Source organism: Lissotriton vulgaris, chromosome 1_1 (assembly GCF_964263255.1).
Source record: "Lissotriton vulgaris chromosome 1_1, aLisVul1.2, whole genome shotgun sequence".
In the NCBI taxonomy this organism is placed as follows: Eukaryota; Metazoa; Chordata; class Amphibia; order Caudata; family Salamandridae; genus Lissotriton; species Lissotriton vulgaris.
The window spans coordinates 462,188,001-462,203,732 of NC_141685.1; the positions used below are offsets into that span (position 1 = coordinate 462,188,001).

At 39.8% G+C, this 15,732-nt stretch overlaps 1 protein-coding gene across 1 annotated transcript in view; it reads left to right on the top strand.

Annotated features, from left to right (window-relative positions):
- Positions 1–15,732, top strand: part of PDE4B (phosphodiesterase 4B) — an 804,711-nt gene that overhangs the window by 872 nt on the left and 788,107 nt on the right. The gene's annotated exons all lie outside the window — the stretch shown is intronic.

Consider the following 15,732-nt stretch of genomic DNA (forward strand, 5'->3'; position numbering starts at 1 on the left):
ATGTATGAATGAATGAATGTTTAGTTATATATCATTCCCTCGAATGAAAGATCTGATGGCTTGATTAGGCTAAACATAGCCATTTTTTAATATATAGACATATATTTATATTTATATACACTCACACATATACTGGCTGTGCAGGGGGGGGATTAGTGACGTAGAAGGGTATCCCTTTGGCTCAAATGTCTTACGTATCAGTTATCTAAAAATGGGAAAAACAAACATAACTTGCATGTAATTTAATCTGTAATAACTGTTAATTTTGCACTTTTGCAGTCCGTTTTATTTTTAGGGCGCTCGCTTGCATCAACTTTGACTTCAGTATATGTTGAGAGCAGCTTCAAAAAATACAAACTTCTTAACAATGAACGCATGTTGTGGGGCTAGTGAGAAGGTGTATGAGGAGAGAGAGAAATGGAGAGGTGGGAGATATAAACAGAAAGGTTCAAATGAATATATGCCAACAGGGTATTAAAAGGGTGCAGGATTTTGGTTTTGGGAATAAACCCACTAATATGCGAGCCATTCTACAGTGCTTCCTAGAGCAAGTGCCATTCGGGCACTTGTCTGTTAAGGCCGTAGGTTAGAAAGGACATCCTTCCTTCAGCGGGGAGCAGTGGTACAGTGACGGCATCTTCTAAAAATCACTGCAACAAAGACATGTGGGAGCTTCTCTCTGCAGCACACATTCATAGATCAGTGCTGCTGCGTCCATGGGTGATCCACATATTTGGGGTGAGGTAGAAATGCGGGGTGTCCCATGCCCCCCTGCAGTTTCCCTGGACTCCCCTACCCACCATTAGGGGTGGCCCTCCTACAGACACAAGGCCCTGTTATTCCTGAGAGGAGATGGTAAATTGGGTAATTACACTGGGTCTGGAGGTAATCTCGGACGTCCATCTCCACGCATTGCAGCGGGGTCCGTTAATAACATTATGGCACCCGGTTGAAATCTCATTAGACACATCACTCTGGTAAACATCACTATTTGGGTCGCTTCAATGTAACCAGTCATTCTTCCCTGCCTGGTGTCAGTTTTTCCTCCACAGCCAAACCAATCATAGAAACAAAAACAAGTGAGAATAGAAAGAAATCCCAAAACGTTTGCATCCAATTTTCTGAATTCTATTGATTATTGTAGTCTAGTATAACTGTCTTTCTAGTGCCAAGCGACCCCATGGATTATAGCGCTTTTGTAACATAACAGCTTTCTTCCTGGAGAGCTATCTTTGGTTCTCTTCGTGACATGTGTGAGGCTAGCACCATGGAGGACACTGAAGGTCAAACTACCCCCCCCTTTGGTAGTGGCTGTCATCCCTTTAAACCAAGCCCTACTGGAAGCTGTGATTCCACATCAGTAACACTCGCCTTTTGTTTACTTGATTTGAAGCTGCCTGTGCTTCACCAGGTTGACTTTAAGACATTCGTCACCAGGCACAAGGTCTGTACTAGGGATGACTCAGAGATAGATAGACATGGTGGTAGCCTGGTGATGTTCTAGTAGAAAGTCTGCGAATACAAGGCCTGCATTAAAAACGATGCAAAACTAAAAACAAGGCAGTCATTTAAAGACTGAGTTTCATAAAACGCATCAAAACAACAAGGTGAAGCATTTCAGGGATCAGACAGAGTCCGCGTTTAAAAGAAAGGTTTCCAGGTTCCTCATTGGAAATGCAAATTATTTCAGGTGCCTTTATTTCAGTAAGCAATGATCACAATATTTAACAAATCCACCGTTTCCATCCTGGGTTTGTGTGATCTTGTGCACTGTGATCTTCACTTGTACTTGTGCTTTGACAGACCAGGTAATAGAACATATCCACTTTTTTCAGGCCACACATTTTGTCTTTTCTATTAATTATTGCTGTTTGTTAAACGTGCATGGGAGGAATATAAAAGAATCATATTTTGTAATGCCTCCTCTACAGATCTGCGTTTTCAAGCTAGAGGGCCAATATTAGGGTGATCGTCAAAGAGCCCACTCTCCAATCCCCTGGCCCGGGTTTGTTTTGCTGTCACCCAGTCAGATTTGTTGTAGGAAAATCCCACAGCGCAGCGCTGGCTAACGCGGCGGGTTTATTTTCTCGAATTCCCTTCATTATGACTGGTGCCAAATTTGACTTGATGATTCCTGGAGTGTGGGTTGGGAAAAGCTTGCAGAGCTGGAAACAATTAGCAGCTGAAATTATGTCAGCTCATGAATGTGCCAGGCGCGCACACCCAATCAATCAGTTAATCAATAAATCTGGTTTCTTGTAAAGCGCGACTACTCACCCCTTAGCGTTACAATAGGCGAACATCTCTCCAGGCTGAGCCTGTGCAACGATTCTCCTGGCGTCCATGGTTGGAAGAGTAAATAACATATCTGCACCGACAGGGCTGCTGTCTTCTCTTTGGCCTTCTTTGATAAGCACATATCTGCTTTAAATGGGCATTGATGTCATGAATTTAAGCAAAGGTTACCTCACATAGAGATTAGTAGGGAAACTGCACCTGGCGGGATCAGAGGAGTCTTGCAAGATAGTTTATATCAAGCAATATTATAAACATTGATTAATTTGAAATTATGTAGAGCAACTGGTGTTCAACAATATAAGACTCGGAGCCAGTTGTACAGACCCACTTTGCAGTGCAAACCCTACAGTTCACAAAATTACACGTTCTGTGATTACATATTTCCTTTTTTCTATTTACTAAACCTGTTTTACACATCAGAAAGCTCATTCGACTCACACTCTGGGCATGCGAATAATTCTGAATCGCAGATGGTAGGGAAGAGTGAAAGGGTTGTTCACTCCTAAGTGTGAGACACAACACTATTTATCAATGGTTTATGTCAGAAATTGATTTATTAATTTGAGATGGTGTTACTGCTGCCAACTTAATAAACACACTCTAGTTAGGTCGAAACACTGTTCTGGGTGAATATCTGCTCAAACCCTGTTACTATGACAGGCAGCAGGCAATCCCAAATAAGAGTGTATTAAGTTCAAGCAATACTAACAATTTTTGAGTACTGAATGCAACGCAATACAATTTCCAAACCAATATAGAATATTGGAGAACACTGGAAGAGCAAAAACACCAAGGTCTTTAAAATCGGTTAAAGGGAACCAGAGAGATGGATTTTTAATATGTTAAGGCAAAAAGTGCCTAGAAAATGTAAAGCACAATCGAAAACAACAATTCACGGTTGACCGGGACATGGGTGGGATTTCCAAAATGTAAACAAAATAACTAAGAATCTGATTTAAAGTTTGGTGGATGGCTTGCTCCATCACAAACATTACACATATCTTGCCCACCTTATTACAGGTCCCAAGGGATATAATTGCACTTTCAATAAGACAGATGTTATATCCATCATGTTTGCGATGCAGTAATCCATCATTCAAATTGTAAATCAGGTTCCCAATCCCTCCTTTCACCAACAGCTTGGAAAGTTACATCTAGGCAGTTCTGCAGGCTCTAGTTCCTCAAGGCAAGCTTCTCGTCACCCGGGTCTGTTTCCAAATAGGACTCCTTCAGTGTTCAATCCTCTGTGGTCAACTTTGCCCTCATGGAGTCAAAAGCCTGAGGTTATTGGTGTCCCTGGCTAGCAGCAGGAGGCCAACCACCTGACACTTCAAGATTAGTTCCAGTCCACCAGTGCTGAATTCGTAAAAGAATAAGTGCCGGGGCTCATGGTTTTAACCAGCCAGCACTGCTGAATGCCAGGGATGCTGAATACCATAGATGTCTATTCCTAATTACACCCCATGTCGCTTTCATACCCCGCAAGACACTACCTACCCCTTTCTCACTCTTTTAGGTTCTTTTTGTCCCTGCTTTCTTTGTCACTGATGAACTGTTTTCTTTTCCATCTTCTATGCCCTTTTTGTGTTTTTCTCTCTCTGGTTCTGCTTTAAAGTTTGAGCATGAAAAAAAAGTGCTGGCCCCCAAAAATGAGTGCTGGTGAGCCCCACTTGCACCCAGTGACTTAACCCTGATTGCCAGAAGGATTCAGGAGTACTTGAGTGAGTCCCCTTCTTCCAGCAGGAGCCTGGAGTCTTCTTCCAGCAGTGCCTTTTGCAGGTGTTGTTTTCCCAGGTCCAGGAATCTTCTGAGTAGGTGACAGTTGAGGTGTCAGATTTAACATGCGCACTAACTAGCATGTGAGTGGAAGAATTCTGCCACCTAACCCTAAAGAGGGTTTTGCAGTCCCAACTCCTTTGGTAGTACTTACTATTCATTTACTATAAAATTAGCTAGGAGCCCCTGTTTCAATATGGCAGGATACTTCTGACAACAAGTAGGCCTGTCTTTAACTCAGTGGCCACTACCTTATTTAGATGTGTTGTCCTACTACCTAACAGGGCCAGAAATGGTTCACTCGTCTACTGTGACTGAAGCTTAGCTGTCTAGTAAGATCCTCGTAATGTATAGGAGAAGCCCTCCTTTGTATCTCCAAGTCAAAAGAGGTATTGCTAAGGCTGTCCTTTGTTCTGCCAGGTGTTCATGTTAATTCTCAGATACCTACTCCCTGCTAAGTGGTCAGCAATTAACACCTCCTTAGCCTTGCTGGGCTTAGAGGCAGGCCATTGTTTTCCCAAGCCCAGGTCATTATCTCTCCCAGCCAAAGATGTGTATTCCAGACTGCTGTGAAGGTGAGATCAGTGGCAGACCTGCTTTAACATCAGTTTTGACCCAGACAGCCTAAACCACATCTTTACAAAGTTACTTTATCACACAAGTTATCAAGCATCTGATCCCACTATTTAATCACATTTGAGAAAATTAATTAACAGATGACTCTGAAAGTCTTTGCTAACATTTTGACAGGCGTAAATATTGGATTAAATATTTGAATCAGATGTAGGCCAATATTTAATTCATATGGAAGATATAGCTGGACCTTGACATTGAAATAGCTTTTAGGCCTTAAGTCACTCTAAAAGCAGACATTTTCAAATATATGGCTTGCATCTTTTTTCTATATTAGGCACTCTGCTTTATGGGTTTACAAGGTAGACTTTATGGGTGACTTATTAATATATAAAAATGGTTCTACTACATGGTGAAGGTAATGGCAAAGGCACTTTTCCTTGCCGTTTGTTGCTGCATTGATTTTAAACTGCAGTTCAGTCAAAACACAGTTTGGGCTCCTAGCAGCCAAATATTTTTCTTTTATATGTAGGTGATTCACACTAGAACCCACAAACGGCATTTAACTCCCATGCAATTGGTGGAATTTCTACCATGGCCTTACAGGAAAGTTATATAGACCAAGTGGTTAAAAATGTTACCTATTTTAGGGCCATTGCACAAGCATTGAGGCACTGATTAGCAGTGTCACACAGTACACATTCCTAACACCTCTGGAAATAGGTTCCAGATTTAGGTAAAACAATCTGGGGTGACTATTCAGGAAAAGCAAATTTGCTACAGTTAGCAATTGTAATTGCTCTCACAAACCACCGATCATTTACCAACCCCTCAGCGGAGGTGACCACTGATTCGTAAAGGAGATGTGTCTCATTGCAGCACTTTTCTCTGTCTGAATCTTGTCAGGTGTTCTCAAGAGGAGCAATCAGTCTTTCAAATGACCCCTGCCTGCTTCTCATGTTAAATTCCCAAATAGGGATCTTTTATGTTTTTTTAAAAGCAGCAATTGCTCCTTTAGGGAACATGGACTGCTTTAAAAAATGTTTTCAGTTTGGGAATACAAGCAGAGGAATGACATTGTCCTAGTCTCTGAACTAGGAGTCTATGATTCAGATTTGGGAGAGGTGTGGCCGGAGGGTTTTACCGTTTTCATATGATTTCCTTGAGTCATTAAGATGCCTTATGCCACCATGGTAGTATTGGTATGGTGCTCTTTGATATGTTGCATATGATATGTTTGAAAGTGTGTGCCATATTCTGTCAGATGTGTCTGCTGTGTGCATGTTTTTTTTTGTGTCTAGCACTGCTGAAACTGAATAGATACAGTTGCAGCCCATGTAGGTAAGAGCGGTGGGGACGGTTGGGGGGATTTCGATATTCGACCACGAGGGAAAGTTAATTATTTCTTTAATTTTCCCTCGTGGTCATCCGTTAAAATATTCCCCCAACCCGGCCCCACCTCCCTACCACTCTTACCTACACGGGCCGCGGCTGAATAGATAGCCAGTTATTTGACACATCTATCTTGTGTTGGATGCATGTGAAATGTTTTTTCTATTGTGCTCTGTGGACAATATGACAGAGCTGTCCTGTGATTCATATGATATTTGTTTTGTAAATGTGTTCATATTTGCTTATGTGGGCTTTATCTTGGAAGATGGAGCTGCTGTGGTCAGTTTGTTTGCTGGCTGAATGTAATATCTATGCTTTATTAGATGCCTGTGAGATGTCCTATCTAATGAATTCCATTGTATTTATGATTGAAGAATCTTAAATGTTTATTTTCAGTTGTTATGTTTGTTATCTAATAGATGACCCTAGGTTAACATTTAAACTGATACATTATTTAAGTGTTTAGTCTGTTACAGCAGTGGAAACAAACATGGTCAGGGAAGGGCTGTGGGGCAATGTCCTGTGCGCCTATGTCCTCCACGTCACAACAGACAGCACGTCTCTGTGCTGCAGTAATGTCTTACTACTGCTGGTATTAGGTATACGGTATACATTTTATTTGCATAGTTAATTAAAACCGTTGCAAAATGCCAACATGATCAAAAGAAAATAACTAAAACAATCTATTGGACCCACAAGTACTATAGAAACCTCATGCACACGGACAAAAGTTTATGTAAAATGTCATTCATTTATTTTGTAAAAGTTTAAAAACTCACAATAACACAGGATACGTTATATGAAACAACAAGCAATACACTTTAAATTTTTGCAAAAATATACACCCAAATGTTAAAAAGAGTCATGAGATTAAAAAATGCTATTATAGCACTGTCTACATCAACCTATTTAAAACATCACATTTCTTGGTCAAACAATGGTAAAGGAACAAACTGTCGACGCGGCGTTTTGGTGCCCTTTGTTTTATTCTTGCACCTTCTTCAGGACTCGTTCCCTGTATTGTCACATCTACAAAGATCATAGTACATTTCATTAGGTCCCATACTTTTATTACATCAATTGCACTTAGATTGCTACACTTATTCGGTTTTGCCCTAATATTTGGTAACCCTCACACATTACAATCCAAAGTTCATTATATATTTTTATCTTGCATCTCTAGTTTGCTGCATATTTCCTTAAGGATTTATATCCAGGACATATATCAAGGTCTTGTACTCTAGATACATGTTAGATGTTTAATTAATTAACATCAGGGACTGTTTGCCTTATTAACTCTGCAGTCACTGCCACAAGTTGACTTACCCAGGTGAATTAATATCCTGGATCTAATGTCTATGAGCCTGTTTCTATCCGCTCTTTTGCACTGTCTCTTTGTTTGTGCTAGAACAAAAAACTTTTCCATTTAATTATTCCTTCTATCTTATGTAGTCATTCATAAGAAAAACTATAGTTCTAATCTTTACCTTATATGGTGGTTAATTTCCGGTTTTCACTCTGTTTATATGGAAAGGACCCACTTCAATCCTAATTGGGAAAAGACGTACTTTTGTAACACTACACTTTTGCTTGCATCAGTCAGACATATTGATGTTCTTAGTTCTTACCGGTCCACTTTCCATATCCCTTTGCGTGGTGGGAAGAACGCCTCTGGGAGCTACCTTTTCTTTTCTTTCTGTCTTTCTAGCTGTTTTATATCAGAAAGACAATTCATGGTTTTAATCTGAGTCATTCTAGTGTACCTGGTGTTCTGTCTTATATTTACAGTGATAATCTTACCTCTCTGGTTAGACAAGGAGTTGCTTTCTGTTTAGTTCACTCTCTTATTTGTCCAATTCTTTAGATTATGCAGTGTCTCAGTTGGAGCTTTTTTAGATTTAGCTGACAACTCTAGGGAAACAAATAAATAAAAGAATAGGGAAAATTATATTATGCCCATTCTCTTTCTAATTAGAGCCCCCTCTTTTTGTCCTACTTACTTGATATAGGTAGCTGAACTGCGTGGTGCCTTCCTCTCCTCCGGACTTTTTGGAACTAGTTAACTCACATCCTGTCTTCAGTTTATATACCTTTGTTAATTGATTCATTTTTTCCACCTGGTGTCTGTTTGTTGTTAGCTAGTTGGTTTGTTTTAGATTCTAGCGCTGCCATCTTGTAGTGTGTCCAATTGTTTACATTTGTGGTACCAGCCAGCCTATTTAGTTTATAATGCGTACTTTCTGCCCAAGATTTGATGTTTCAATGATTTTTAACCATCAGACCTTGATATATGTCCTGGATATAAATCCTTAAGGAAATATGCAGCAAACTAGAGATGCAAGATAAAAATATATAATGAACTTTGGATTGTAATGTGTGAGGGTTACCAAATATTAGGGCAAAACCGAATAAGTGTAGCAATCTAAGTGCAATTGATGTAATAAAAGTATGGGACCTAATGAAATGTACTATGATCTTTGTAGATGTGACAATACAGGGAACGAGTCCTGAAGAAGGTGCAAGAATAAAACAAAGGGCACCGAAACGCCGCGTCGACAGTTTGTTCCTTTACCATTGTTTGACCAAGAAATGTGATGTTTTAAATATGTTGATGTAGACAGTGCTATAATAGCATTTTTTAATCTCATGACTCTTTTTAACATTTGAGTGTATATTTTTGCAAAAATTTAAAGTGTATTGCTTGTTGTTTCATATAACGTATCCTGTGTTATTGTGAGTTTTTAAACTTTTACAAAATAAATGAATGACATTTTACATAAACTTTTGTCCGTGTGCATGAGGTTTCTATAGTACTTGTGGGTCCAATAGATTGTTTTAGTTGTAAATTTGGTAACCCGGACAATACTGCAAATCCCTTGTTTTATAATGAGAACGTCCCCCTAGGGATGTACTTCACTTATGATTCACTAAATCCAGGAGAAGGAACTCTGTATTTTGTATGATTGTTGACCCAATCCTTTTCCTGTCTGAAAGGGTAGCTCCCTACTCAAAACTTTCTAGATACCCAAAAGAAAATAACACAATTATATACATTTACAACACATTCCTTCATAAATATTATTTTTAAAATTAAGCAGCTTTAACCCCTTGCATGCTGATGACGAACCCCAGCCGTCATGCACTACAGTGCTCGTGTGCTGATGACGGCTGGGGTTCGTCATGGCCCGCCCCTGTTCATTTGTTTACAGCACAGGGGCGGAAACGGGCCAGCAGTGAAGGGGTTAACAGAAAAGTGTATAATTTCTGTCCAATTGCTGCCCCAAGCATTCCGGACCATCCCCAAAAACTTTTTGCCGACCGTTGACAAGCCCTTCTAACCGTGGCAAACTACCCCTTTTAAAAAACTACAGACTTCAGTTGTGGACCATTCGGTGCAAAGCATGCCAGTAGAGCTTGCCTCCTGGTGCGAATCCCCCGCTGATTAAATTCTCGCTTCAACAGTTGTTTCCGTTCTTTAAGCAGTTTTTTGCAGTAGCACAGTAAATACAGCAGATCTTCCGATGCTGAACCACATAAGCGGCTACTGCAGGTGTTTCCTCTTTCTACTGGTTTCTTCACGCCCTTCCACTGGGCAATGGTCGGTGCCCTGTCCACCACCAGTGCCATAGTCTGAGCCAGTCGCAGCCGGCATGACTGGCGGGTTGGGAGGTGGGGGTTAATGCGGGGAGGGGGTCGCGTGGGTGATGGTAATTTGACTTTTTTTTAAACTTACCTTCGCCTGACCGGTCTGGTCCTGCGTCGCTTCTCCTTCTCTTTCTGCTCCGAGTCCTAGGAAACAGACAACTTCCCTCCCCTCCCCTAAGCCAATCACAATGCTGCAATGGCAGCTTTGTGATTGTTTGGGACGCCGACTGCACTGGCATCTATAGGGAGAACATTTTCTCCATGTATGCTGCAAAGTGATGTTTACACATAAAATTGATTCATTTGAGAGTTATCATGAAACAAATAGCCCATATATTTCCAGGTTCAGTCACTGATTGTTCCCCAAGTGAACCAATTGTCACTGAGCACCCCCAAATGGAAAAAGGTCTCAGTAGATTTTAGCTTGACAGACCTAGTCTTTAATTTGCTATACCTGATGGAATTAGTTCAGTTTTATTGTGATTAATCACAGATTATTTAAGAGATCAGTATTCTATCAATAAGTTGAATGACTGTTAGAGGCCAGTGTAGGTACAGTCCATTAATCTACTATTGTCCATGGACAATGGAGGGATTTGACTGCTCCCATCCATTGCACCCCCAAAATGTCTGTAAAACGTCACACACACTTAATAACAGTAAATCTACAAGATACAAATTAAATAATAGTCAGAAAACAAACACGTTCTTATTTACTCTGATAATAGTCTTTATACAAGAAGGCAATTCACTATTGATTTCAGTCCCTAAGTAGATTGGAGTACTGGAACTTAATGTTATCAGAAGGTTGAGTACTTTCTAGCAGTCGCACAAACTGACAGTTCATTCAGTGCTTAATTTGAACTGGTGGTTTCCGGTGCTCCTCACCGGCACTTATCATCAACACCAATGCTTTTCATGAGCACCAGTTAAAGACACATTTATTTATGGGCAGATTAAGTGATTGGCCCGGAATCACAGGATGCTGACTCGATGCTGAGACTCGAACCTGGTTCCCCAGCACTGAAATTGGCACCTCTGCCCATTATGCCACATCCTCTCCCCACTTTTACGGCTAGTAGTTTGTTATGTTTTAGGCGGTGCTAACAGGAGAAATGGGCTTGTGCAAGCTGCCTCCTGACGAGAGCCCCGGCACATTTTTTTTTACAAATTAACCACCGAGTTTATTCCACAGTTGATTTCTTGTAAAACTGTAGTTGGCAATTAAAAAATCAATATAACAACATTGTGACGGTAGTGGCTTCTGCGTTAATATTTTATTTACAATAACAGGAAATATTAAAGCACATGTACTGAGGTTTCACAACACCTGTCGTAAGGAGTTAGTTCCATGAACGCTTTTTCTGAGTCATAGGAAGAGTCCTTGTTTTGTTCACTCAATCCTGAAGATGTAAAATCAAATTTGAAATAAATATTTAATCATTCACATTCAACAATACTATCAGCCTGAGGTTACTTAGACGACTCACAAGCCATTTTTACTGGTTTGACTCCAAGATTTCATCCCGCCTAGTCGCAGGAAACTTATTTATTAAATGCATGTTTCTAAAAACAACTGGATTTTTATATAACAAATCATACCACAGTTCTGCCGTTTATAAAGTGCTACAAATAATAGATTTGCCCATTACCCATTTTAATTATACATAATTCGTTGACCTCAGAAACATCTGTGGACTGATTTTGCCTCGCCAGTACGTGTATCCAGGACTTTCATGTCTCAACAGATGTCAGCTGCAAGTACTGAACTCTTGAGCCGACTCGTTGGCATACGTGGCCGTTAGCACAAAGCAACAAGCAGAGGACCCTTTCCCTATTAATTGATTGCCATATATGTGTTAATCTGGTCAAAAGTATGGTTGTGGTACATGGGAGCTGTTAATGCTCAGAAGGCTACAATGTATTTGAATTTGGAAACAATTTAAGCGGGTCCGGCACTGCTAAGCGCGGTGAGGTGGGGCAGGGCACAGCAGGGGATGGAAGCCGATAGACGAAGGAATAGGTATTATTTATTTATTTAATTATACCTATTCCGTTGTCTGTCAACTTCCCCCCCCCCCCCCCCTCAAACCAACCTGCCTCACCGTGTTTACCTGTGCCGGCCGCCGCTGAACAATTCACCTGAATGAAAAATGTGAGTATTGAAGTTAACAGATATTACGCTTATGCAACCTCCCACGCATATATGTGCACCATGAAATGGAACGCATTAGAACCTGTTGCTTTTAGCACAATTTCTACCATACTCCAAAACTCATGTAAGTCTTGAGCCCTAAAATCAATTTGCCTATGCTTTGTCTGCTAAATTGTTATATTTCTCTTTTTAAACATAGGAACATTTTTATAGGCTCCTATGGACTTCCCAAGGCCCTTACCACTAACCACTATTAGCTATAGATGGCTTCCAAAGGTGAGGCAACTCTAGAGGAAAGCAACTCAATATCGAACGAGGTTGGGCGATAGGTATCACAACCAATATTTTGCTTTCCACAGGATCACCCACAGGATCTGACTCGAGGAGTACAGCATGGATCCTCCATGCTGCATTTAAAACTTGCAGATCCTGTGGGTGATTGATTCGCCCGTGATTGATTTAATTAAAATACTTCAGCCACAACTCTTCTGAACGAAATCGTAGTTACGCCGCAAACAATGTGTGGACCATCACACAAGGGACTGTATCCTAAATTTACCTAACTATAGGTTGCCCCTCTTCCCCTTTGTCCTAAGGAAGACCCATCAGCTGAGGATATAAATTACCCTCTGTGCTCCAGGGTCGAAACGTCGACACTCCGCCAGTGGTGATACCCCCCCCAGCCCTGCCCATTCCACAGATGATATTTCTGTGCACCTCCAGAAAATCGAAAAACAGCTGTTTGGAACTATCTATGAGGGACAGGCCTGATTGTGAACTGGTGTCATTAGAAATCATAGCTGGTTTGCTTATGGTACTAAAGTAAAAATTGTTTCGGTGAATTATATCCTGACTTGATTTCCATTTTCCATATCTGTTCTATTCACGAGCACACTTTCTCCTTCACACTCTGGTACTCGATAAATGAATGCTCTTTTAATTAAAATGTTTTCATAACTAAACTGGAGTTGAAAATAAGTCTAGGACCATTGTTTTTATATATCAATATACAATATCAACATGATGTAATATTTCAGCAGCATTAAGGTGTCAGAATTCTAAAACCAGTGCAGATGACTCAAAGGTGCATAAAGTGCTCAGTGCAAGAAATATATTTATATATATACATCATAATAACATGGGGTATCCACAAATCATATTCCATGTTCTCAACTTGAGTCTATCAACGTCTTGAGTTATGTGGGAAGGCAAACCCGTGGGTGTGTCAACATTTTGACCCAAATGGATTTAAACCGCAGGTCTTACCAGGGCAGCACCGTCTGGCTGGTGTCCTTAGTTGGAAGCAATTCCAATTTTGCCAGTATGGTACACCTCAGAGCAGTGACAGTGTTTGTCAGTGCAATCCAGGCTATGCTCTGTTGCAAGATACAGGCCACACGGCAATGGAATATTCTGTGTCTGGCAAGCACGGGAAGTGTACACCAAGTATCAACAGGTACCACCTATGCAATGCTTCATGAGGTCCAATATAGGAATTGCGTCCGAGCTATTCCAAGACCCTGCCAATATTTGCCAATCTGGGTTATATGTTAGATGGTTTTAAACTATATGTGACCCTGTAACTCTAAATGTGGTGTAAAGTTGCACTGACAAGAAATCAGAGCTTTTATATCGACCTTTCAAAAATATTAACGGTTGAATATCAAAAAAACACGATATCATCAATGTAAGTATATGTAGGTAATTTTAAATTGCTTATTCATAACTACACACGTACATACATAGTTGATGTGTACTTCTTCAACATGGGTAGACATGTAGTTAAGAATGGTAAATCAGCAGTTACCTATGCATGCTTATCTTGACAATATAATGGTATTCAACAATTATGCAGTCAATATGTTTGGAGTCCAATATCTTTGCACTCAATATTCTCACATACAATCCAAGAGCAAAATTAAACCCATATCCGGAGTTGAAACATCACCATCAAATTATGCGTTGGGGGGGTTTAAGGTGAGATGGTTTGTAGGGTAAAATAAATTGAAATCTAATACACATGCACTATTCCTAGGAAATACAACCAGTAGTACTAGAAAACTAAGACTGTCACTACTTCCAAAGAATTCTCCAAAACATTTTTGTGAATTCCGACAAACACCATGAATATACTTCTAAGATAAGAATAAACCTAATGGAGTAAATGTACTTTTTTTCATTAACCAGCTGCTTATTCTTTGCTCTTTGATGCAATTGGGCATTCAAAAGCAATGCAAAATGTAAACTTTCATAGGAAAAATTCTGCATATGTTTTCCAGCATTTAATTATTACACAATTCCCTAGTAGCCCGAATCGAAGTTTATGGATCATACATGGCTTCACTGGGTGGTTCTGTGCTTGAGGAAGTTATCAAATTATATGTACAAAATAATTTGCTCTGACAAATGCCAAAGAAAGTCAAGAACTTTTGCATCCTCTGCAAACGGCAGGAAATAGGAACTTCGCAAAATGTGCTTGTGCAAAATAACTTTGCATACATGTACTCAAGCCTCTAAGTGCCCTATTTACAAAGCTATCTTTCTTGAACACGTGTGACATTGTCATGCAAAATCAAAAACACGTCAGATGTAAGGCAAGAGAAAGTCTTACTCCCAGGGGTGCACAGCGATGTAGAAGGGTGACCCAATATGTCTCAATTGGAAATAAATTCTCACTAAAACATGTAGATTGGTTCTCTATTTTTTAAGATAGAGTCTGTTATGAAGGGACTTTTGTTTCCGTACTAATGTGAAACACTGTCATACATTATCTTTGTTTTAGATGGAAGACTGTGATGCTTCTTTATAAATAAATAATGTTTGACTAAGGTATATTTCTGTGTCATGTGCATGTTTTGCATAGTATACTGTACTGTTCTCCTGATTTTCTATTTTATGATCACTTTCAGGAGGCAGCTTCAAACGAATAGACTTTCATCCATGTGAACCCACAAACGCAAATAAAAAAAAGGAAAAATCCTGAACATACTCCTAAACTTTCTAGTGTTCTTTCACAAGCCTTGTGTCTTTCCTGGGGTACATGCTCTTGTGTTTCCAAAAACTCAAATACCACTTTCACATCTTTGCTCTGTACAATGAATGCCGAGCCTCAATACAATTAGATATATTGTCCATTGCTGATGTGTGTACTTTGTATCCTATGTGACTTTTAATTGCATCTTTTATAATGTAACAACTGTTTATATTTTCCACCAGAACCATGGAAACAGTGTGCTGTTCACATGAGCTGTTTGCGGTCTAAGTAAAAATGTCACTACTATATTCCTTGTAAAAACAAGTATATACTCCCACTGAAATCATGTATCTTTGACTTCACGGGGGTTGCACATTCGATGTTCAGCTCTGATCTGACCTCTGTCAGATCAGACTAAAGTTTTTAGGCAAGTATAGTGCAAATTGATAACTATTTTGTATGTGTTGCGATAAACAATGGCTTATGTAGTCAGTACCTGCAAGGAAAAGGTAATAAGGTATTTCATTTTATCTAAGAGCATATAATAAAAATGTGTAAGCCTTGGCTTAGCATGAATTTGTAGGCCATCGAATGCCCTGAAACAATCCCATAAGGACACGCATATTTCAATATAAATTAGATTTTCTTTGTTGATGGCACTCTGCTTACATTGAAGTTGCAAGCATTGATTGCCTGCTGAGCTGACCAGTCAATAGCTGTCACAAAAATACCAGGGCAGCAGCTAAAGTGGTTTGCTGATTCCACGAATAACAGTATGGTAAGATTAAATTGAAATTCTGCACTTGAGAATTAACTTAAAATTACATGAATGAAAGACTGAAGCGACGATCTGTGGTCGGTCAAGTAGTTTTCATAGCAGTTACTTTTAAAACTACAGCACAGGTATATCTGATTTAAC